The 24,399-nt window shown below is 48.9% G+C and overlaps 1 protein-coding gene across 3 annotated transcripts in view; it reads right to left on the reverse strand.

The window, feature by feature from the left end:
- Positions 1 to 22,865, reverse strand: part of LOC144179492 (neural cell adhesion molecule 2-like) — a 408,645-nt gene extending 385,780 nt beyond the window's left edge. For all 3 annotated transcript variants that reach the window (XM_077707865.1, XM_077707866.1, XM_077707863.1), the window contains exon 1: positions 22,306 to 22,865. The gene's annotated coding sequence lies outside the window, so the exon portion shown is untranslated. The remainder of the gene's footprint in view (positions 1 to 22,305) is intronic.
- Positions 22,866 to 24,399: the final 1,534 nt, after the last annotated feature.

Genomic DNA, 24,399 nt, shown 5'->3' on the forward strand with positions numbered 1-24,399 from the left:
GCTTTATTATTATCGGTGCTTTTAAGTGCGAATGCACTTCTTAAGCGAGCCTGAATCGTCCGCCGCCGTCGTCCGCATAGCAACAGCTGCGGGTGCGCGCGCTCCTCGTCTTCCTCCTCGTCTTCCCTAGCAACGGGGGGAGATTGGCGCGCGCTACTCTCCTCCTCCTCTCTCCGCTCAGTGACTGCGGGTGTTGGGCGCCTCCTCTCCACTTCGGGAGGGAGAGCTCTCGCTCGCGTAGCGGGCGCTCCGCATTCCGACGCGTGAGGGCGCTCGTGTAGCCCTCGCCGTAACGGCGGGCGCTACTGTCCTCCTCCTCTCTCCGCTCAGTGACTGCGGGTGTTGGGCGCCTCCTCTCCACTCCAAGATCACGATATCCACCGTAATCGCGCAATCAACAACCGTGCATTCGCACTTACACACTCTCCCCCTCAAAGAAGTGCGAGGGAATTTTTTTTACGGAGCTGTACGTGCAGCTCCATCTGATTTGAGTACGGATAAAATTGGTAGTTGTAGTATTAATTGCTACCAGTTTAAAATATTTGCACTAATTTCAATGACTACGGTTTCCACAGCAGCCTTAACACGTGGCCTTTGAAGAGAAGGAAATTTATTTATTACTTCGATTAGCCTGTGGCCGTGAACAAGTTGAGGCAGTTTGTTTCTGCAGCCAAAACCTTTGTGCCTTTTGTTTCCATGAATGGCACCATGGAAGACTGAGACCTGAAACGAAACTCCCGTGTTTATATGGTCATTTTATTGAGAGTCAAAGCAATTCCACCAGCCAGCAGCTCTAGATACAACCCCCGTCCCCTCCCCATTTCACCATATGCGTGAAAGAAAGGCAGGCACCGATAGACTGCCAAGCCGTTAAAAATTGTGTAAAAGGGTCGAAAGTTGGGCAAGTTGGTATTGACGCATCTTAAAAATCCAACTTCGCGCAAATTAACGAGGACGTGAACACACTGAAGACACCACAAGCGCAGACTCACAACTGGTTTATTGTTACAAAAATCAGAACATTAAATACCCAGGCGCCCCACATACGTCACATTCTCAGCGCTATCGGCTGCACACACAAAAAATAAAAATAAAAATAAATAAAAACTCAGAACCACACGAATGACAGATAATTCCGCGACGATAACACCATCACACATGAAATATCCTCCCCCTCTTCACCACGCATGCCCTGAAGAGGCTTCAAATTCATGTTTAGTGCCCATCTATGTAGGCTACTTCGCGACTAAGCAAGGCAATAGATGGGTGACTAATACAATCTGAACCAGCTTTTAAAATGTGTCTGGCTTCGACAATTTCTCTTGTCTGCTGATTCTTATGCCTGAATAAAATTGTTGTGCGCTCAAACACAGGGGTACATTCAGGGGTACATTCAGGAACGCATGCGCGGCAATGGGAAGACATGTGGCTCAGGTCCCGTTTTTCTTTCGAATAGTTATGTTCCTTAAGTCTTGTATTTAAACAACGCCCGGTTTGGCCAATGTATACCTTGCCACATACAAGTGGTATGGAATAAACAACACCCGTAGCACATTTGACGAACATTGGCCAAACCGGGCGTTGTTTAAATACAAGACTTAAGGAACATAACTATTCGAAAGAAAAACGGGACCTGAGCCACATGTCTTCCCATTGCCGCGCATGCGTTCCTGAATGTACCCCTGAATGTACCCCTGTGTTTGAGCGCACAACCATTTTATTCAGGCATAAGAATCAGCAGACAAGAGAAATTGTCGAAGCCAGACACATTTTAAAAGCTGGTTCAGATTGTATTAGTCACCCATCTATTGCCTTGCTTAGTCGCGAAGTAGCCTACATAGATGGGCACTAAACATGAATTTGAAGCCTCTTCAGGGCATGCGTGGTGAAGAGGGGGAGGATATTTCATGTGTGATGGTGTTATCGCCGCGGAATTATCTGTCATTCGTGTGCTTCTGAGTTTTTAAGTGTGAATACACTTTATAAGCGACCCCAAACCATCCACCGCCGGCGGCGGCGTCGGCGTCCGCAGTGCTCCTCTATAAAGAAACAACATCCGGCGCCAGGTTTCGATCCGCGGACTTTGCGGCCGCAGCGCGACGCTCTACCGATCAAGCCACGGACGAAACGGTGATATCAGTGTTGACGCGCCTTATATCTTTAACGCATTCAAGCTACGTCGTCAGCGGCGTGCGTTGGCGACTCAGCGGCGTTATAGCGGCTTGATAACTGCGTGGTGTACACGTGATACTACAAACCCGATGGAAGAGATGGAAGAGAAGGCGGCGAGGCGGTGGGCTGCGGGGGCCGAGCGCAAGCGCCGCAAGCGGGCCGACAACCGTGCATTCGCACTTTCACATTCTCCCCCTCGGGGAAATGCGGGGGAATTTTTATTTATTTTATTTTTATTTTTTGTGTGTGCAGCCGATAGCGCTGAGAATGTGACGTATGTGGGGCGCCTGGGTATTTAATGTTCTGATTTTTGTAACAATAAACCAGTTGTGAGTCTGCGCTTGTGGTGTCTTCAGTGTGTTCACGTCCTCGTTAATTTGCGCGCAGTTGGATTTTTAAAAATTGTGGCTGAGTGTTACCGTCAACCTGTGTTTCTTAATGCGTAAGCATTCTTTGCAGGGTACCTTAACGCAAAACGTGTAATGCCTTGTCAATACCTTTGCGGTTTAAAAAGTAAATGTAAATCATTGAAAGCAAAAACAAAAATATGACCAAACAGAAACAAAGTCACCCAATTTGGATAGTGACAGCTAAATCGGCCAAATCTCGCAACCACCGTCCGTTGAACGAAACGCACAAAAATGTAAATATATTATTGTGAGACCAGTGGTAGCCTCGTTTGTGGAAGGTCGCAACGCTGAATGCAATGTCCCAGTGGAATGCCATCTTCACTGGCGCTCGGTTGCGGCCACGGCTTCTTCACCTCTGTATATACTCATCATCACCGATTCTTCTACCTTCTCGAACTATCATCATCGGTAACCTGGTTCGGTCGCCATCTTGCCGCCTTGCAGCTCGGCCTGCGAATAAAGTGGTTTGTGCGTACTGGTCTGCCTCGCCTACCATCGGCCTTACAATATATTTAAAATGAATGAATAAATCACAGTTCCACGTAATCGTGCACTATAATGCGTATATAAAAACAAAGACAGAGAACTGAGAACGAACTGGCGATATCAACGGGTATTTCGATCCCGAGCATGTGGTTAGCTCGTTGGATTTACACATTTATAGCCTTCGAGAAACTTAAGGTTGGTAAAATGGAAAACTGCCTAATAATTTTTACTCATTAAAAGACAATTCCCAAAATTTCTGTTAATTTTTTTTGAACCAGTCGGCTTTGTTTCGTCCTAAAACTTGTGACAGGGGTTTCAGTGCCGCGAAAGCGACGCGGTTTCTGTTTATTTAAGCGTAGGTGGCAGCTTTTGGTGAAATGCGGCCGCGGCATTCAGTTGTAAAACCGAAGGAATGGTTGTTGACACCCTTCTGCCTCTTGTCGTTCAGTCATGCAGTAGCTGTTTTTTTTAAAAACCATTTACTATTTAGGCAGCAGCAAAAGCTTATTATAAGTATAAAGCACTGCGTTTCAACGTCAAGCAGTATCTTTGAACTGTCATCATCATTATTATCATCGTCACAGGCCGCTGTAGGGAAAGGCTTCTACCATGAATCTCCAATCATCCTGGTCGCTCCGTACTAGCAAAGTATCCCAGCAAACTTCTTGATCTCATCTGCCAATCTAAGTTTCTGCCGCCCTCTGCCACGCTTGCCTTCTCTAGGGACTAGGGATCTACTCTGTTAGCCTTAATAACCAACGGTTATCTTGCCTTCGCATTACAGGCCCTGCCCACGTCCATTTATTCTTAATAATTTCTGCTAGTATGTCCTTAACACGAGTTTGTTCCCTGACCAACTCCGCTCTCTTCTTGACCCTCAATGTTACACCTATTATCTTTTGTTCCATTGCTCGCTGAGTTGTCCTCAATTTGAACACTTTTAGTCAGCCTTCCACTTTCTGCCCGTTAGGTGAGTGCCGGTAAGATGCAGCTATCATACACTTTCTTCTCCAGGGACAATTGTAGGCTGCCATTCATTATCTGAGAATGCCTGCCAAATGCACTCCACCCCATTCTTATACTCCTAATTATCTCTGTGTCATGGTTGGGATCCACCTTCACCTATGTCAGCCTCGCCACCTAGCTCTAAGCGCTGCGGTCTCCCGAGGTTATTGAGCAATACCTTGGTTTTCTGCGTATTAATTTTCAGGCCCACGGTTCTACTCTGTTTGTCCAGTGCTGTAATCACGCTTTGCAGTTCGTCCCCCGAGTTACTTAGCAAGGCAGCGTCATTAGAAAACCTGAGGTTACTCAGGTATTTCCCATTCACCCTTAAGCACACCTTATCCAAATCCGATGTTCTGAATACCCCTAGTAAACGTGCTGTGAATAACAGTGGTGAGATTGTGTCTCCTTGTCTGACGCTCTTCCTTATAGATATTTTACTGCTCTCCTTACGTAGGACGATGGTAGCTGTGGACGAACTGTAGATATACTCTAGTATTCCAACGTAATGCTCGTCTACACCCTGATTCCGCAATGTCTGAACGAGTGCTCAAGTTTCGACAGAGTCAAATGCTTTCTCGTAATATATGAAGGCTATAAATACAGGTTGAGAATACTACCCGCATTCCTCTGTCATCTGACTAATCGTGTGAATATGGTCCATTGTTGAATAGCCTTTACGAAACCCGCTTGTTAATGAAATTGACTGAAACCTAAGATGGCAGAAATTCTATTAGCGATTACCTTGTAGACGACTGACAGTAACTGATCCGCCTGTAATTTTTCAAGTCCTTCATGTCACCTTTCTTATGAAATATTGTCACTTTTCTACTGTCATTCGGTATTTAATCTGGAAACAATTTCTGATGGCTGTTGTATGCGCATTTCCGCGAAATGAACCACGTTTTTACCATAACTTATGAGGTTACGTAGCGTAATCCCTCAGCATTTTTATTTTGGGGTAAATCTTAGATAATACCCCCCATCCTTTCCAGTCACTTATACACAGCGCCGTTTCTTCATCAACTGCCAAAGGCCAGAGATGCAGCATATTTGGATCAACTACCCATGCCGTCATTGCAGGTGCTTTTAGCAGCAATCTATTAGTCGATGCGCCGAACTACACGCTGGCAACAATACTGCATTAACAATTTGCACGAAAGAACGGACTTGCACTTCCTGCCCGAGTTCCAGCTTGGCGCATTGAGCGTCGTCTGCGATTTGCAATAACAGAGTATGTGCGTGAATACACATGACATGCCTCGTAAAGGTAGCCTACTCTCTCAATATTTACCGATCTGAAAACGTAGTTGTGGTCATCTAGGCTCTGCAAGCGGCCCCGCAGCAGAACGACCGAAAACCATGTGCAAGTACGCCGCCCTGGCCGCCACCGAATTATGGCACCATAACCGAATTCTACCGACGAGCGGTTCGCCAGGGTCGGCGCTGTTCGCTGAAGTGAGACATAGAACGGCCATAGAACGGCCGCCCGGTTCCTATAGGAAAGATTCGTTGTTCTGCTTCCCTAGCGACCGCGAGCAGCGCTACAGCTGGACGCGAGCCATTCCGCAACAGGAGACGGACGCTTCGCTTTCGGTTTCCAGTCGGAGCATGTGCGCGTGTACGAGAAACATTTCGGCTCCACGGATGTTATCCTACCTAACCCCTCGACTTCTCGTTGCCTGCCCTCGCGCACTCGGACGCCCCGTGCCAGTGCGCCCTGGTCCACAGGGCCCGTCCCCTCCACCTCCCCGCTCTCTCTCTCACTGTCGAGTCGGCGGGTTTATGTAAGCGGCTAATCTGTGTCTCCCAGCGCGAAAAGCCCAAGCCGCCATCACCTGAACATTCGAAAACCCACCGGCGTGTCTGACGAAGACGAAAGCACGGCCGCGGTAACGAAGAGTAAACCCAACTGCACAACGACGTCGGTTGTCGCCGCCTAACAACGTTGATGAACCGGGAGCTACTGTATTGGCCTCGAGGACATACCGTGGCGCCACCAACGAGTGACGCCATTTGTAGGACGCCAGCTCCTGTTGCCCTCTGTTACGAAAGATTTCCTGTGCGTATGCGGAAGCGTGTTTTTTCGTTGTGGCCGCTGTCTACCCCCTCCTTGTGGATTTGGTGCAAATTACCAAAAAAGTTGTCTGCAGACCGGATAATTCGGGCAAGTAATCAACGACTCGCTTGTTCCCGGCGAAACCGCCGCGTTTGGGTAGTTGCTACCATCGCGACCCTGTACAGCTCTTACATACGCAGTCAGCTAATGCCAAGGACGACGCAACTGATGCGGAGAAAAGTACGCTGTAAATTCATTATGAAATACTTGTGACGGGACATGTACAAGACTGTGTGCAAGGAAACATCTTGTAACAGCGATGGAAACGCCTAGCGCGCCATGGCTTCACCGCGCGTACAGCTCGCATTGCCTCGTAAATGAATGACTACGCGAAAACGGAGATCGGATTGCTTCACCGCACCTTCATAAAAGTGTTGTTATGGTCTGCAGTTCTGGTTAATGAGTGCCTATTCCCCCTACAATGTTTTTGCAGTAATGCCCGGATTTGATGAACGATCACTGCCGTAGCCTGTACTCTGCACGGCTGTGTTTACTTTTCACGACAACTTGCATGTCCGCAATGTATGAACGGTATGAACGCGAGATTTCAACGCCTGCGAGCGGGTGTGGACATGGCTATATTTAGTTTTCATTATGAGCTCGGCGTGGGAATTTATAATTGCAACGGAATTTATTTTTTATAACTGCAACTGGTTCGACGCTGTTTACAGTGAGCCGGCCTTTCTCAAGCATCAATTTCGAAACTCACGACTGCTCACAGAAGGCGAGGCTGTGTACGAGGCGGGACACGTCGTTAATTATTTGGGGTAATGGGGAGATTTAGAATAGGAGAACCGAGCATTGGGAGCTCCCAAGAAGTTAGGGGAACCCAAACGCAACACGCGCGCGTGCGACGAGAGGGCTTTTTCCAACAGCTCTCATGCACGTAATCGAATGTTGGGAACTTTAGGCTCACCGTCGCGGCAGATACTTCATCGCCGCTATCGTTACAGTTGCGACAGTCCCTAACGCAACTTTTCACCGCGTTGTCACCCCCCTTCTCGCATGTGGAACTCTGTAACCGCGGTGATTTCCATTTAAGCGACCGATGATCAAGATGCCTGCCGCGGCATCGGCCGATACTTGTGCGCAGGCATCGCCACTCTTCGGCCACTCGCCACACCGCGCGTGAACGGGCCGGCGTGGCCGGTTGGCAAAAATCACTTCAGATATTTGAGCATCGCTATGAAAACGACAGCTGATGACACTACCGAGCACAGTTTTTCATCACACTAACATCCACTTTCACCAATCTGGAAATTCTTTTCCACGACTTTTGTGATTTTAAAAAGCGGCGACAAGTTGTTGCTGCCGCGACTTGCGTCGGTTGGAGCCGCACCGTCGGCCGTGCGGGCAGGCACGGCGGGTGCGTGTGCTTCTGCGAGCAGTAAACGCTTCATGATTTCCCGCTTTATACATTTCTTGCAAACAAGGGAAATCTAGAAACTTAACTCGGCGATCGTCGTAGTCCACATTGTCGATCGGGGAAATAAGCCGCTGCTTACGCTTCGGTACACCACCACGCTCATGTTGTTTGCGGACAATGTACCACAGTTGATACGGTTATAAAGTCGCCATGAGGTCAAACTGCGCTTGACGCACTGAGAATTAACCACAAACGAGGGAAATTCACACGAAAATACTTTTAGAACGCGCTTCCTAAGCGAACTGTCACTCGCTGCGCGCTCACTACGCAGCAAGATAGGAACGGTGATCCTTCAAGTGATATCAAAACGATCGCAGCACCGGCATCTCTAGTGGTGGGCCTCGCGGCCAATATATCATGTCTTCTATGATGATTGTATCATGTCTCCCATTTCCGTACATCCATCCCGCCATTGCTACCAACTTATGTAAATAAGCATTGGTACAGCACAGGAGTGGTGAGCTTATGTAGTCTCATCTGCACACTCTTGCAGCTGCTTGCTACGGCCAGCCAACGGTTAAAGCTTCCTGTCGTCTCTGTTGCGCACCCACAATCGGCGGTGGCCGGGCTTTGATAATCCAATTGTGTATTTTGAGTTCTTAAGAACCGGGCATGGCTTTAGTAGTTTTTTTACTCGCCCTTTGGGTGCGTAGTTGGCAGGCGCTCTGCGTGTGAGTATGAAGCTGTTAGACACACTACTTATGTGTTAAGCCTAGCAGTCACCCAAGGCTGTAATATCTATCCCTCTACCAGCCTCCCTTCCCTCCCCCCTTACTGCGAGCGGCTGTTATGCTGCTTCCATGGCTTCAGCGCTTGTTTTCAGCTTTCAATGTTCACTTTTTAACTATAGATTTCTATTATTACTATAGTATTGCCTCGCCATAAAATCACGCAAATGCAGCGGAAAACCAACGCGCTAACAGGCCTGGTTCGTACACGTATTTGCTCAACGGCTCAAATCACACGGAGTGGTATACAGCGTTAATTCCGGCGCTGGTTAAGTCGTATCATTTAGGTGGCAAATCAAAGACTAGGACAGGACCGGAATGGAGCCACCCTTAAACCAGTACATATGCCGTTTTTTTCTGAATATAAGCCCATTCCACCCTACAAAGGTTGACTTAAGTATAAATAAAGAATTTCTCGAAAAGTGCCAATCGCAACCACGCAACTATTGATAAACTTCATTCATTATTTTCCTCGGTGATGCACCTCTTCACACTCTTCCCCAATTCATCGGGAGAGATGGAGTAATAATAATCGTAAACATCTATGCTGCACATTTTGCACGTGCCGGGGTTGTTCTTACTCGAAAACTCTTCAAGGCTGTTCGAATTGGGGTTTAGAAACGTATCGTGAAGAAACTGTAGGGAGTACAGGTGTTTCTGCAACTACCCCGCATCATCCTCCGCCAGGAGCTCCGGTCGGAAACAATAGCGCGAAGCGGCACATAGGGTTTATGCATTTTAGAGGAGAAGAACATTTTCAGCGTTAACCTTTTTCCTGCTTTACATTGCCTCCAAGACGTTCCAGGTTGTGGGAACTTACTTGGGAACCGGCACGTTCCTTCACGTTCAAAGCTTTTACATCTATACGCCGAAAGGTCTTACGAACAGCATCAACAGCTTTCACGGGGAAAAAATCGATCGGGTACGACGACAAAAAAACCTTCCTTATCTGAGGCCATGAGGTGCAACTGGTTACTCAAAGCAAACTAGACCCACTTCCGGACCGTCTGGAGCTTGCGCCACGTACCTTCAGTCCTGGAGGCTACACCAACGCATTCCGCGGTGAACCATGGACCTTCTTCTTCCGCAACACAGACCGAAACAGACATCATTAACAACATCATCCTCATCAGCCTGTCTACGCCCACTGCACGGCAAAGGCATCTCATACAACTCCAAATTTTCCGGTCCTGAGCTAACTGTGACCAAATTATCCCCGCAAACTTGATCTCATCTGCCCAGATAGACCTAGTGAGCGCTATCCTCTCAACTGGTTCGACGCTGAACGTCGGGCTCAGGCCCAAGAGCTTCTTGTGGCGGTCTGGTCATCTAGAACGATGACCTTGGCCTCAGTAGAATTAGCCCTCTTTGGCAGTGGTAGGTGCGGTAAGGCGTTTCACAGCCGGACGTGGTCTTCCCCGACGTCTTTCACCAGCCCAAGAAGAGTGTGCTGCCTGGGCCGCCTCGTCGGATTTGAGGGAAGGTCACCATCAGGCAGTCGTCGAAATGCCTGGCCTGCCTCCACACCTCTTCACAAATAGCGCACACAAACAGGGATGAACGGAAGATTAAGGGAGCTGGTCCGGGCTGGATTGGGGTGGCTGGTCCAGTCTAAAAGGTAGCTCGTGCACACATTTGGCATCACATTGCAAAGAATCTCGAGGAAATTTTTCTTTGAATCACTGCCATCCTGATCAAGAACCCTAATAAACTTTCAAGAAAGATTGTGTAAACCAACATTTCTTGGCATTGTTAATAAGGAGATATTGCTGTCGTCTTGCGCATGAAATTACTGAGGGTGAACAAGTTTTGGTGTGAGCGGCGTCGCCTTCCATTTTGCATTGTTCTGCCCAGTACTGTGGGGTATAAAAAAATCTGTTTTCTCGATTAAACCATCAGTTAGAAGTGCCTATCCGTGTTGCCTTTCTCGCCCCCTTTCGGGTGAGCTATTTGTCACGATGCATCAATTCCAACTTGGCCGGCTCGCAGTTTTGTTCCACACCTCCGATCTCAAAACGAGCCCTGCAGTGTCTTCTGAAAGGCCTTGGGGTGGCTGGTGCGGTTCGCGGTTGCCTGGCGTAAAGGTTCCGCTTTCGATTCCCGGGACCTCCCTAACCACACTTTTTCCTTCAGGCGTCGAGGTTTTTTGGTGCGCCGAACAGCCAAAGCTCGGTCTGTTGTTAAAAACAAGAGGGGACTGCGGACAGGGCAGATGCCGACGGAGTAGCCTCTGCTGCATCGGCATTCTCCTTTTGTGTTGTCGATTTTTTCTCGCGCTTCGAAACAGGCATAGGTCTCTCGTGTACAGTTTGAAAGAGACCTCCCACAATTGCTCTCCACGATGTGGCCGCGCTTGCAATCGAAGTACTTCTCCAAGGATACCTCAGTGTGCTTGCTAAAGGGGGGACGTATGTAGATAACTTAAGTAATTTTTGATCGCAATGATACCCGTACTTAGCGCTGCCAAGGCGTTCATTACTACAAAGCGGCATCGCAGCGCGCCTCATAGACGACGTTCTCCCCTTTTCCTGTGTGGTTGGAAGCACCTCGTAAAGCCGCGGAAATCGCTAGCGCAGCACCCCTGCCTGAACTGCTTGCCGCAGGGTGCACATTTTCCAGTGCCCGCTTTGTTGCTGCTGCGACTTCCTGTGGAGCGCCTCTCGAATGCCTCTATTGCTGCCACTGAAAGGTAGGCGGCCGAATATCTTCCGTGTTGAAGGTCAGTCAAGCAGACAAGGTGCACGCATCCCGGAAACAGCGAAACATCTTCCGAGAAAGTTTCCTTATTCCCGATTGTATCGCCATATTTTTTTCCTATTTCCGTATTGTAGAGCCGGTATGTTGCTCGGCTGTTTCGTGACCCCCGAATGTAATGACCGAAGGTCGGCATTGTCCACGTTTTATTGTTACTGCCCCGTTTTGGGCGGGTCCTTTGAAGCTGCAAGCTGTAAGGCATGAAATGCCTTGAGGTGGACCGAACCCATATTGCAATTTTATGCTTTCGTGGCTGTCAATGGGTTTAGAGCAGCGGTGATAAATACGATAAATTTGTAGATCTTCCGCCGATATGACCCATGAAGAGCTGGCACCTCGCGGAATCCCTCTACGTTGTCTCGGTTGGGAAAGAATGGCTTGCCACCGCTAGCGGACGCAGCGACATTGCCAACCCTACCCGCAGGCAACAACCCTACGAGAAATCGTCCACAAAGTAGTCCCGCGATACAAACTAGTCCCGCACTGTTGTCATACATTTGTCACGTACAAAGGCTGGAGACTGACCAAAGCAGCAGAGACTGACCAAACCAGTTGCCAAGATTAGAGCTGCAACCTCTTTGGCTTCCTCTCTTGCAGGCTTTGTGACTCTTTGCGAATTTTACGTACTGCTGAGCTCGTGTATTAAAACTGGAAAGAGGCCATACCAAGAACTGGCCTTGTAATTTTAATGACACAGCGCTTTTTCTCATGGTGTGTATATGATCACGGCAACTGTGAGAATTACCGGCAGAAATCTCTCACGGCGGTCACCTCTGATTATCTGAGCACGCCACTCGAAGATTCTCCGGGGAAAATATTCCCCGAAAACCCGTTCTTTCAGCTGCTCCTGCGGCGCTGCGGTATAGCACCTGCATTTATACGAGGAGGGTCAAGTTGGAGTCCGGCATCGGGGGAGTTTTTTTTCCAGCTTTGGGAATTTTTGAAGTATTCACTCATCATGAGTTTGTTAATGCTCATTTTTCATTGCGGTTATTGCTATATCAAGCGGTCAACACACAAGGTTGGATTAGGGTTAATACAGGTTGTGTAATCTCCTTGGGCGGCGTTAAGTTAGGTTAGTTGCAGTTCGGCTAGATTTGGGTAGGCTACGATACCTTCAGTAGGTTAGAATACTTTCGGTAGAAAAGGTTAGGCTACGTTAGGTAAAGTTCAGTGAGGTTCGACCTTATGTTAGGTTACGTTGTGAGGTAATATTATTCAGCAAATTTTAGGCCAGCCAGCTTTTATAGAAACTGCCGAGACAATTTCCCGGAAGTAATTGTCACGGTTGCCCAGATGTTATACACAGCGTTTTCTCATTTTGCAGCTTTTTGTTGCTTGCTTATTTTCCCGTCTGGAATATTAAGAGAGAGGCCCAAAGAACGGAACAAAGAATGAGGTACGAATGTACTACGGAGAAAAATGGCCGCCATCCCGACCTGCGAAAGAAATGGATGTCCAGCGAAGCTGTTGTAAACCACTACACATGCCGATAAGGGACAGCATGAAATGTTCTTCGTAGTCTCGGGGGGCTCGTCGCTTGCGCTGGGCTTCTCCAGCGGCCAATGCTGGGTGCTGGTAGCCTGACGCATGCGCTTGGCGTGTTGGGCGAGAACTGCTGGGTGCTGCCTGGGCTGTTTTTCTTTTTTTTAGTGCAGAGCACTTTAAGGGCTCGCCTTGTCGTCGTAGCTCGCTCGCTGGACCCAAGTAGAGCCACACGGCGTTCCGTCGTAGCGGCTGTCGTCTCGGCGTCCCGGCCCCAGAGGCTTCGAAAGCCAAGCGGTTTATATAGTCATTACCGTTCTCAAACGCGTGAACCACTGGCGCTTGTCATACATCTCCTTGTTGTTAAGCGCAAAGAAAACTGCAGGTACATTTCAGGCAAAATCTGTGTATATACCTGGCAGCCCCCACGTTCATTTAGTTAGGAACGCTGGTTGGGCTGGTTTTTACGATAGTAAGCGACAAAAAGTGGCAGTGCAACTCCGGCACGTGCGGGAGGAAAAGCAAGCACAAAAAGAACAGAAATTCCGCCGGCGCAGTTTCACGCAGGGGGCCCGCGAGAACTGCGTAGGCGGGAAATTTGAAATGCGTTGGACAAACCTGCGTTGAATTCATCAGGAGAGGAATGAGACAGGGCAGGGAAGAGCGCGATGGGTGGCAAGAGTGAGTGGATAACTGCGCCACAGCCCATTACGGCGAATCACTGCTCTGCACTTCTGACAGCTTTCAAATTGAGTGGAACGACTTTCATTGTTTTTTTTTTTGTTTACGACACACAGTTTTCCGACCAAGGAGAGGCTGAGAGTTTCGGTGCAAAAAATGTTCACGCATCTGCTTGCTTTGCAGCCGTATTCCGGTCGCGTAACGCTTTCCTCTCTTCCTTTCCTCGCACTACTCTATGGCTAATGCAATGGATGCAAAGCCAATTCAATTCGATTCACGTTTCGTTGCAGGCTAACATGGTGTTTCTTTGTATTTTGTGTTGTGCACTTGGAACGACACGAGTGCAATTTTTTTATGCACGATGGCATCTCACGGGCTATTTACACGGGAAATGTTTGTTCTGCCTTCTTGTCACTCGATTCACCCGCCTGACAGAAAGTTCCAAACATTCTTGTGCATGTGGACAAAATTATTCCAAATTACCGAAACACCCGCCCCGGTGGCTCTGTGGCTAAGTCGTTGTGCTGCGGAGCAGAATGACGCGGTTTCGATTAGTGGGGCAATACCGAGCCAGTTTTACGGCAAGACCGGTTACCCGATTATTCGATTCACCAACTATTTGAATTTCTAAGGTAGATAACTGGAGTGATCGGTTAGCGTACATTGTTAACCGGTTTTTTTATTCAGATAGCCTGATATCCGTATTTATGCTTTACACTCCAGATTCGAAGAAGTGCAACAGAGAAATTGCTTTAACATTGGACAGTTTTAGTTTCACTTTGTAGAAGCTCCACGTACGTAGAACTTTCACGGGTGACCAGTGCGCATGCGCAGGACGAAAAGGGCCTACGTGAGGCTCACGCACGGACGTGAGATCCGAATTTTTACGTTGCGATGTTGACGTTGCTTTTGTAGGTACAGTTGACCAACATGGCGCCGCCTAGCCCTCCCGCGTCGCAGCGAAAACGGCTTCGTCTTTAATTCCTCGGTGCGATACCACGCTCTAAGCTGTTTATTTAGCCTTCAATCGTCCCATTCTTATACTCGCCTTAAACTTAAATTTAAATCAGTGAACACCTTTTGTTTTCAGTTAGAAGGGAAATTTTTCAGCTGGTAAGCCTGACGAACATACGTTTGTCGTCGCCATAGCAACCGGCTCGCAAGGTTACCAGTGGCTACAGCAGTATCTGTGTTTGTAGATGGCGCTAGGAATAACGCGCGTACATGGGCGGAGGGCGCTTGCATGCAAAAGCCAACCGCGCAGACCGCGTCGAGTACGTGTAACTAGAAGGGTTTCAATCTACATTCGCGTGGGCTTCGTATTCTTTTCACGTTTGCGTACGTGAACTCTGTACGCACGTGAAACTAAAACTGTATATTACGAAGTTGTCAAAGGATTTCAGTACGGTAAACAGAACTGTATGTTAACAAAACGTATTTTATAGCCTAGAATACGAATTTATCCGTTCCTCACATGAGATATCATACACTCGATCGAACAGAATTGTGTAGCGTGTTAGAACCTCCTATTATTGCGTTCGTATATTATAATACCCGTTTAACCGGCTATTGATACGGGATATGCTGATCATCCGTTGTGGTGTATTCGCATATCCCAAGAACCGGCTTTGAAGGCCGTAGTCATCCCCGCCGGTTCAACCGGTTAACCTATTTGGCGGATATTTGCATGCACTAGTTGCAACTCCTGGCCGCAGCGGCCGCTTTCCAGATGGAAGCGACACGTAACAGCGCCCGTGTGTGGAGATTTCGAAGGAGGTTAACGATGTCCAGTTGGTCAAAATTAATCCGAAGTCCTCCGCTACGTCGCACCTCATAGCCCGGATGTAGTTTCGATGCGTTAAACTCTCTATATTTGAGCAAAAAAGTACCAAAAATTAGTGGCATAAATCACACGTATCAACATTGTTGAGAAAAAAGCGGCACATCAGGCCAATTTCAAGGGGAAAATAAGCGTAAAACTGACAGTAGAAAGGTGTGTGGATATCATTCCGAAAAAATAACACCTTTGGCACGCTTCAGGCGCAACAGAAGTGTATAACTGAAAGCAGCAGCGTTCTTTAGGAGTAATCTTGTGATAGCGATAAAAACACGGTAAATAGGGTGTCGAAGACAGGCGAGACTTAATTAAATTAACAGAGCTACAGGGCAGGCCCGAAACATTTCAAAAACGAGTAGGTGAAAAGCCAGTTACAGCTTGATCTGATGATGAACTTTCCGTTCAACCTCGCGGCAGCGCCCGTCACCCATTGACCAGCCCCTCGGTGAGCATCCCCTGGGACTCGTTTCGGTCGCTCGCCGTCGCCAGGAGCCTCCTGTTCGCCCTCATCGGTGCAGGATGGCGCGTGCGGAAGCATGCCTCCCCTCCGTGGGTCACAGCCCTCCTCAGGAACCGCTGCATCCCCTTGCTGGCGTTCGATCTCCAGCTGGCGCTGATATTGTCATGGGAAGATTCGGATGCGTACGCACCTCCGAGGAAGAAGAAGCTGTGTCAAGCGCCCATCGTCATCATCATCATCGTAACCACCACCACCACATCTCATCAACATTACCTTCCGCGAGCTCTCTCGTGACCGTCGTCTTGTAAAACAGATCGCTTCACCCTCAAACACCGTTTGGCCCATTTGTACTGCCGCCACGTTACAGTATCTTTGCACTACACCGCCCGTACTTGAGCATACAAACGTAAGGCGGTCGCGTGAATAAATACGCCTCGTCGAGCTGTTACAACATCAATGGAAGGAAAAGGTGCCAGCAGTCGGTGCGAGAGCTCTGCGGAAGCGGGAAGAATGAATCGTATTCAGCAAACCTTCGCTGCATCCGTTACAAGAAACGACAAGACGAAGACCGCGAGGGGTAACGGGGGGATATACAACAAGGCGTTACGAGGCAGAGCCGGCACGGGTCTATAGTCTTCCGACGACATTTGCAGTGACGCCGACACTCTCGGTCATGTACCATCGCGCTCACTGGGACCTACATCACTCATTAGTATTCACCGCTTTGTACAACCATTGTCTTGTAACCGGGTTGAAGACCAGGTACGCATTAGGAGCACAGAATCCTAATGACTCAAGCCTTATACTAACGTGTATGCCCATAGTCATTGTTTTGACGATATAATCGTCTGAATAATAATGAGCAGTGTAGGTCATAGGGAGGGCGATAGTGCTTACATTTTTCTTTAAACACATTTAAAGGGTAATTTCCCCTGAACAACGATGACAAGTCTGGGTCACGTCAACAGTTTTTGTAGCTTCGAATGGCCCTCCTATAAATACTTCCCGCTCAAGCATTCTTTCACTTTGGCCAGGCGGCTGACTTGAGTGACAGACAGAGCGACCAAGCTTTGGCGTTGGTGGCCCAAGAAAGGCGATCCTTTAAAGTTTACGCCACCGCCTCTTAAATGCATCCCGGTCATTTCAACCAAAATACGCTCATTCTGCACCTTTCCAAAGCAGCGCTCTCTCTACGTCACCTTTGCAAACTACCTCTTCGTGTGCCCTACAACGATTCCATCCGTAACCATGAAAACGCCCTCTCTCAGGGTCACTTGCAAGTTACCAACCTCCTGACCACTTAAAGGCACATACATGGCAAGTCCTGTATCGGTAGATGTCGTGAATGCAAGCATGCAACCCGCGGCTACAGCGGTGCCCTACTATTACAGCAAATTATTTAAACACCCTTTCTTCCTCTTTGAATCCCTCCTTTCACACTTCGCATGAGTAGGGTAGCCAACCGGACTGTAACCTGGTTAATCCCTCTGACTGCCTGTCCTTCCTTCCGTCCAATGCAGATTTAAAGGCACTTGGTATGGGGTGGCGACTGGTGGAATTTGTCTATGGACCGCATTATGAGTCCATCCTCCACTCCATTTGCTCCCTCCACTCGGATGAGGGGAGGAAGCAAATCGATTTCAAGGATCGCCTCGAACGACGGCTGTAGTGGAGGAAGGACTCAGAATACCAGGGTAAGAGTGTCCCAACAGAAATTTGAAAGCTGGTACGAGCAAATGCAAAAGGCATAACAAAACTTGTTGAGCTAGTTGGTTCATGCTTATTGGAAAGACTAAAAGGGGGCGCTAAGCAGACGAAGACGAAGTAAGACACAAACACCACATACAGGCGCAAACGTCCAACTACTTATTCATGAAAAATACGCTTACTTATACTACACACAAGGCCAAGAGTACACAATCGAGATTACTGCCATTCAAAAACATTTGCTGACGGCTATCATATAAAATAGTAACATCATGACGACACAACACACGCACTACTGATACAGCATACGCATAATCATGACGACTAACACACATTCTACTCTGGGTGCTTATAAGCTGTAAGGACTGTCTTTAATAAAAGATAGTGACGGCGTGCGTCAGAACGCCGTCACTATCACTTAGTGATAAAGAGCTGTCTTTTATTAAAGACAGCGTATAAGCACCCAGAGTAGAATGTGTGTTAGTCGTCATGATTATGCGTATGCTGTATCAGTAGTGCGTGTGTTGTGTCGTCATGATGTTACTATTTTATATGATGGCCGTCAGCAAATTTTCTTTAATGGCAGTAATCTCGATTGTGTACTCTTGGCCTGTATATAAGTAAACGCGTTTTTCATGAATAAACAATTGGAAGTTGGCGCCTGTACGTGGTGTTTGTGACTTACTTCGTCTTCGTCTGTTTAGCGCCCCCTTTTAGTCTTTCCAATAAGCAAAAGGCATGTAAGCGAGAACTCCGGATAAACACACATGATTCAAAAACAAAATCACTGAAGCTTGCATTCACGTGCAAGACTTTAAAGGTGAAGCAGTTGTAAATGAGCATTGCCGGACACATAATTAAGTTTCAGTATCATTGTTTATTTGCATGGTTTGGGTGCTAGTAATCGTCATCATATACATCGGGAGTATAGTACTCGTTGTCTTCGCGGGAAGTGATGGATGAAAAGTCATCCTCAGCATTTTAGACTTCCACCAGCTCAACTGACAAAGCTTGCACTAAGTCGCACAAGGCTTGAACAATTTCACAGCTGCACGACTTCTTTAAACGTGAGCACTAAAGGACACATCACCATGCATTTGTACAAGCTTCGAATTGTTTATTTACATGTTCCGTCACTGCTTTGCATTGTGCTAGCAGTAGTCGTCGTCATATGCATCGATATCGTTGTGTTCCTCATGCCAAGCATCCCATGAGCGGTAGCGCTTGACGACAGCGCTGGATTTCTTTTTTCTGAAGCCACTGCGCATGCCTGGAATGGTCGGCGGTCGCCGCGCGCGCGCGAGAGAGAATAAACTTTATTTAATGAGGGGAGTCAAGCGGGCGGTTTCCTCAGTTTAGGACCCTGTTGGAGCGTCCAGCCGCCTCAGCCCGGTGAATCAGCCGAAGCTGCTCTTCGAGGCTTGAGCTGGCCAGCACTTCCTCCCACTACTCAATCGAGGGATTAGATATCGGGGAAAGTGAGGGGTTAAGCTGGCACTCCCACACCATGTGATACGGGGTGCAGGGCGCGTTGCAGAATTGGCGCTGTGAGTAGTATATCGTTGGCCGCGAGGCACGCGCTCAGAAACGCTCCGCGTTTTATTAATATTTTTTTCTTGCAACACCGGACTCACGGCTTGTACAACATCGTCGCTGTTAAAATGGCTGAGGATTACTATTCTCCCTACTGCGAAATTTGTGCGCAGCGAGAACTGCAGCCTTCCCGGACACGGCACATAGCTCCTTCGTCCCAGGAAGTGGGTGAGTGATCAGCGAACGCACGGCGGCGCGCGCTACTCGGCCGTTGTCTCGCACCGCGTCGTCGCCTCCTTGCATGTTATTGCGAATAGTGTTTGAACCGCCAGCGAAAATGTCAGGTGGTTCGTGTGAGCTACGCAATAAGGAAGAGAGAGAAGAGAGAGATACAGAGTGGCTTTATTGCGAGAGAAAGGAGCAACGGGGAGAACGCCGAAGGACCCATGTACGTGCATCACGCTGCGCGTGCTGGGATTCTGCGGCGCCACCTCGGCACATCACTCTCCCGTACACCCTTTCGCCACACTTCCTTCCTCCATTTTCCTTCTGTCTTCGGTGTTTCCTCCGCTCACTCGGTTAAGAGGCCGACGAAGCCGCCAAACCACAGTAGCGGACGCTTGGTCCCCATCATCACCACCCTATCTCCGCCCACTGCCGGTAAAAGGTCTCTCCCATAGATCTCCAATCATCCCAGTCCCGGGGTAACTGCGACCAATTTATCCCCACAAACTGCCTGATTTCATCTGCCGATCCAACTTTCTGCCGCCCCCTCCTACGCTTGCCTTCTCTAGGGATCCACTCTGTTACCCTTAATGACCAACGCATTACATGCCCTGCCCGCGTCGATTTCCTCTGCCTAATTTCTACTAATACGTCCTTAACACGCGTTTGTTCCCTGACCCCCTCCCCTCTCTCCTTGTTCCTTAACGTTACACCCATTATCTTCCGTTCCATTTCTCTCTGAGTCGACCTCAATTTAAGTTTAACCCTCTTGGTGAGCCTCCAGGTTTCTGCCCCGTAGGTGAGTACCGGTAAGGGACCCTTGGTGCTGTGCACTACAAAGGTGGGAAGCTTAGTTTTTATGCATTATTGCGCAACTTAATTTTTTACAACTAGTGGAAAGACTTGTTGCGATGTAAATTTAGGCCTAACATTATGCCTGGTCGCAAGAACCGTCAGAAATATTAATGCGAGTATACTTAAAAGGTGTTGCCCCCTTTAACTGTAGGTGTTTATTTTACTCTGTATGACAATTTCTTGCTTTTCTGCTACTGATGTCGGGGCACTGCATTTATGCGCCATTGCGATTTCAAGTGCGCTGTTCTTTTTATGGTTGTTGCACCAAGACAAGGCGTCCTATACGTGTTTGCAACATGCTATGGGTAGCATCTTCTCCGTGCGGTGTTTGTACTTCAGTTGCTATGTATTGAGCCTGCTGCACGAACCAACATCTTTGCCTGCAGTACCAACCATTTAGTAAAATATACGACATTCAGCGGCAAGAACTCTCAGATGACTTCCCGATCAGGCTAGCTAGCCTGTCGCAGTGTCCGTAGATCTGCGTGTTCCCCAAGTGGCAGCACAGCCCATTCGCTGGAAACGCCTTGGACGACTTCAAAGTAGTAGCGTTGCTCCCTCTCCACCGTGCATGACGCGATCGTTTGCCGCAGGTAAAAATAAAAGGGGTGAAAGATAGAGAACCGACATCCCTCACAAAATGTCTCGTTAGCCGTCAAGAAATAAGAATGACTAAATTGAACACTGTGACCTCTCAGTTGGAAGAGAACAATGTTTACTATAACAACTCCTTGAATAAAGATGCCACCACTCGGCCTTTTAGGGCCACAGGGGGGCCGCTCCAGCTGGAAAACCTCCGCGTGACAGCGTGCCATAGACTGTTCGAGCGAAAATAGCAGAACCCGGTGTCTCCCGCAGGCTGTTCGGATCCAGCGTAGCTTCATTCCAATTTGCGCCCACGTCCTGCTGTGTGAAACCCTCCAGTAACGGCGACCCGACAGAACGAGATTTGTAAACTGGCCTTCCACTACAGGGCCTGTTGTAGTGAAGCCTCGACCAGCTTATTCGCGTCCGACTGGGGCCTTCAGAAAACCCCGAGGGCGGGATCCACTGACGGCACACATGTATAATCTCACAGAAGTACAGTAGGGGATTGGGTGGCACCGTAAGGCTGAATGGTAAAACTGGCACCACACCCATCGGGGTTCACCTCGATGGAGCTCATCTGCCATGCGCCCTGCCTCCTCAACATCGCTAGTAGGGGCGGGACAGAAGTTCTCTGATGTCATCGCCCTTCACAAAGGCACCAACTCACACTTACACACACGCTACAATGTGCATACATGCACTTACGCCTTATTGTCAGTCACTTTCACGAACTTTTCGATGTTTGCTTTAAACTTACCCAAACGGTTATTTTGAAAGAAAAAAAAACAATGTAAATCGATTTGAAGCTGGTGGCTTAAATCAAGAACCACTCCTAAAATGAACCCAAATGGCCCAGAAAGCGTCGAAACGGCCGCCAGTTGTGTTTGTTGGGGACTCGATTACCGAACAAACATTGTTTACGTTTGATATTTATTTTGGACCATGAGGTCGCTGAGCGGCTTCTCGCGTACCGAACGCCATGCTGCGTCGTCCCGTCGTAGCTTATTGAAGGCGCGCAGACTTTTCCGGCGTTGTTGGCAGCCCAAGGTGCACAACTGCACCTTTCTTTAAAAAGCGCCGCATTTCCATGCACGTTTCTGACCTGGCAAACGTTTCTCAGATTTCTTCTGTTATTTCATCTAATCTCGTATGCAGCGTCGTTTATAGACGTCGTGGATCGATGTCTTGTTGCAGTCCACATAAGCCAGCGTTACCACAGCGGAATTCAGGTCAGCGCTTAATGGGGGAGATTTCGAGAACTGCCCTGAGCTTGGCGGGAAGATTTATGGACGCGTTTCGAGGCCGACCGACAGTGTGAAGGGCTCAATCTTACGCTGAGCATTAGCGCACGCATCCCCCAAACATCGCCGTCACCGTTACTTCACTAGTGGGCGGTTAGCAACAATAGTTCTGCTTTGAGGGCACGCATAATGAGCTCCCTCATTTTAATAAATCTCTGAGGCAGACGTTGGATCGGCAGACACATTATTTGAAATATTCACGAAGTTTCTTCGAAAATAACAGCCGTATACATGCGACACATGCATGCGAGCCAAAAATGATGGGCGGCCGAAAATGACAACGTCTGTGCGTCGAGGTTTCGGCGTACAATTCCCAGGCTGTCAGAATAGGCATCTCTCGTAGGCCTGGTGTAGCTGCGCGCCTAAAAGAACCATAACTTTAAAAACGTTTTTCTATTTTGCTGGGTTGCGTGGTTAGAACATCCCTTCAGAAAACAACGTGGCCAACGTAAAATTTTAAAAGAAAGTGTTTCGTTACCGTATTGCCAGGCAAATGCATGCTGCAGATGGCCTTAACGTGCTGATCTGCTTACCTGGTGCGCAGTAACGTCTGTGCGTCCGGCCCTAAGCGTTGCTATCCTTGAGCAAGTGTACAGGAACCACACTGCAATCCTCTTCAGCGAGTACCGGTGGATGGTTCGTCTCGCATGTGTAGTCACAAGCCTAGCCAGCAGCAGTGCGTGTGTCAGGTCTCGCGGCCGGAGTAAGAGGCCCCCCAATCAATCCGTTAAACTGGTGAGATGGCGAGCCTAGTGCACTCGCGCCTCCACGCTGCCGGCGGCGCCGCCACGATCCGTGAGTGCCCCGTCGGATGGTGAGAGCAGTCCTCCAGGCGCCGTCTCGCAACCAACGCGGCACACAGCCGACTGACCGCAATCACTGAAACGTCGCAGACGACTGGTGGCGCTAGTTGGTCACGTAGCGAATAACGCCTGTCGCTCTACCGCTCGATTTCAGGTATTTCACGAAGACCAGCAGCGCGGGCGATCTGTGCCGACGGCAGGCCAGGGCGCCGCTCGCGCAGAGCAGCCGACGGCAGTAGCGAGAGCTGATGCCGCAGAAGACTCAGCGCCCCGCGCGACTGCCGCCGATATCGCGGTCGCAGCCGGACTCCGCGATTGGTTCCCATGCTCGCCGCAGCGCGCGCTGCTCTGCGGGCCGCTCGGAGCTAATGGCGATGGAGGATGCTTTCTTTCTCCTCCCGTTTTCAGCTCCATCCTCTCCGTGCGTCTTCCAGCATCCCCTCTGCTCCTCCATATTTCTTTCCAGGCGCCCAGTTCTCTTTCGGCTTCCCGCGCGTAGGCTGCGCATCCAAGGGCCGCACGGCCGCTGAATGTTTTTACCGCTGCTCGTATTGGCAGCGCCCTCAACTGACGTGGTCTGCCGCTCGCTGTTCATTCTCATTTGTGCTCTGTTCTTTCCCTTCCGCCGCCGCACACTATGCAGAAAGAGCGGCCAAATGAAGAAATGCTGCCTTCGCACCGTGTCCTCCGAACACTTCCCTCCAACTCTTTTTGCTGTTCTGCTCGGGATAGGTGCGCGTCTGGAGATCACGTTTCAGCGTTTGCTTCCATTTTTTTCCCGCCTCCTTGCGTGTCCCCAGGAGGGGCTAGCTGCTCCAGAGCTCGGCCCTTCCGGCGGATTTCGAACGTGCGGTCCGCCATTAAAATCTCGCGTTATTTGATGGCCTCTGCCGTGATTGCCACCGAAGATTTGGATAATATTTAGAAAATGCGCTGCAAAAATATATGTTCCTGACCAGGCACGCAAGTAAATGTAGGCGGTCTTCATGGACAGGTTAATAACAGTTTGACGACGGCACGTATTCCAGCCTAGAAAAGTTCTTACCAGAAATAGAAAGACAGCGTTCTCCCCTTAGTACCACCGTTTCCCCGCGGTTTTACTAACCATTCACTGCTCCACTTATAACCCGTTCAAAATATCAAGTGCTCAAAGTATGTTTCACATATTGAAATAAAGAACATCGTTTCCTGGACGTAGTCATGACCTGCACATAGTCCCGTTCATTTCCTTTTTACCAAGTTGCTTAAGCAAAGTTCGATCGCCTAAACCGACGGGCACGAATAATTTGTCGCAAGGCGCACTCTCTCTCGCTCTCCTGAGGCGATCACCTTTGCCGTGGGTAGTATGCGGCACCCGCATCACGCCTCATGTGGATGTGAGCAAAGATATGGACAACGAAACGCTTCTTCTGTTTCGAAGGTGGAAGAAGTAAGCTCAGGACCCTCTGCTCACCGAGATACCATTATACCCAGGTGACTGTGAGCGTAACTGTAGGTGTTCTATTAAAATTTCCTCTACATAAAGGTCTGGGAGATTTCACCGGCACAGCATACAACTATGAAAATGGTGGTCGCGTATCTGCTAGCTTCGCTGCAAATCTTCAAAGACAATATTCCTTTGCCGCCTCTGCCACGAAACAAATCCGCGTCGTGCTTGACAGCGGCATCGAAGACTTCTTCTCTATTCTCGTCTACCTCGTGCTGGCTACATCCGCAGTCGAGCCCAGAACAGCCTCTTTGTCTTCCCTTTCCTGCTTTCCGACAGGAGGTGCGTCACTGGAGGCCAGGAGAATAGTCGCAGTAACTTTAGTTTACGGGCACTTT

Source organism: Haemaphysalis longicornis, unplaced genomic scaffold, assembly GCF_048455015.1.
Source record: "Haemaphysalis longicornis isolate Haplotype H1 unplaced genomic scaffold, Haemaphysalis longicornis Haplotype H1 scaffold_4, whole genome shotgun sequence".
Classification (NCBI taxonomy): Eukaryota; Metazoa; Arthropoda; class Arachnida; order Ixodida; family Ixodidae; genus Haemaphysalis; species Haemaphysalis longicornis.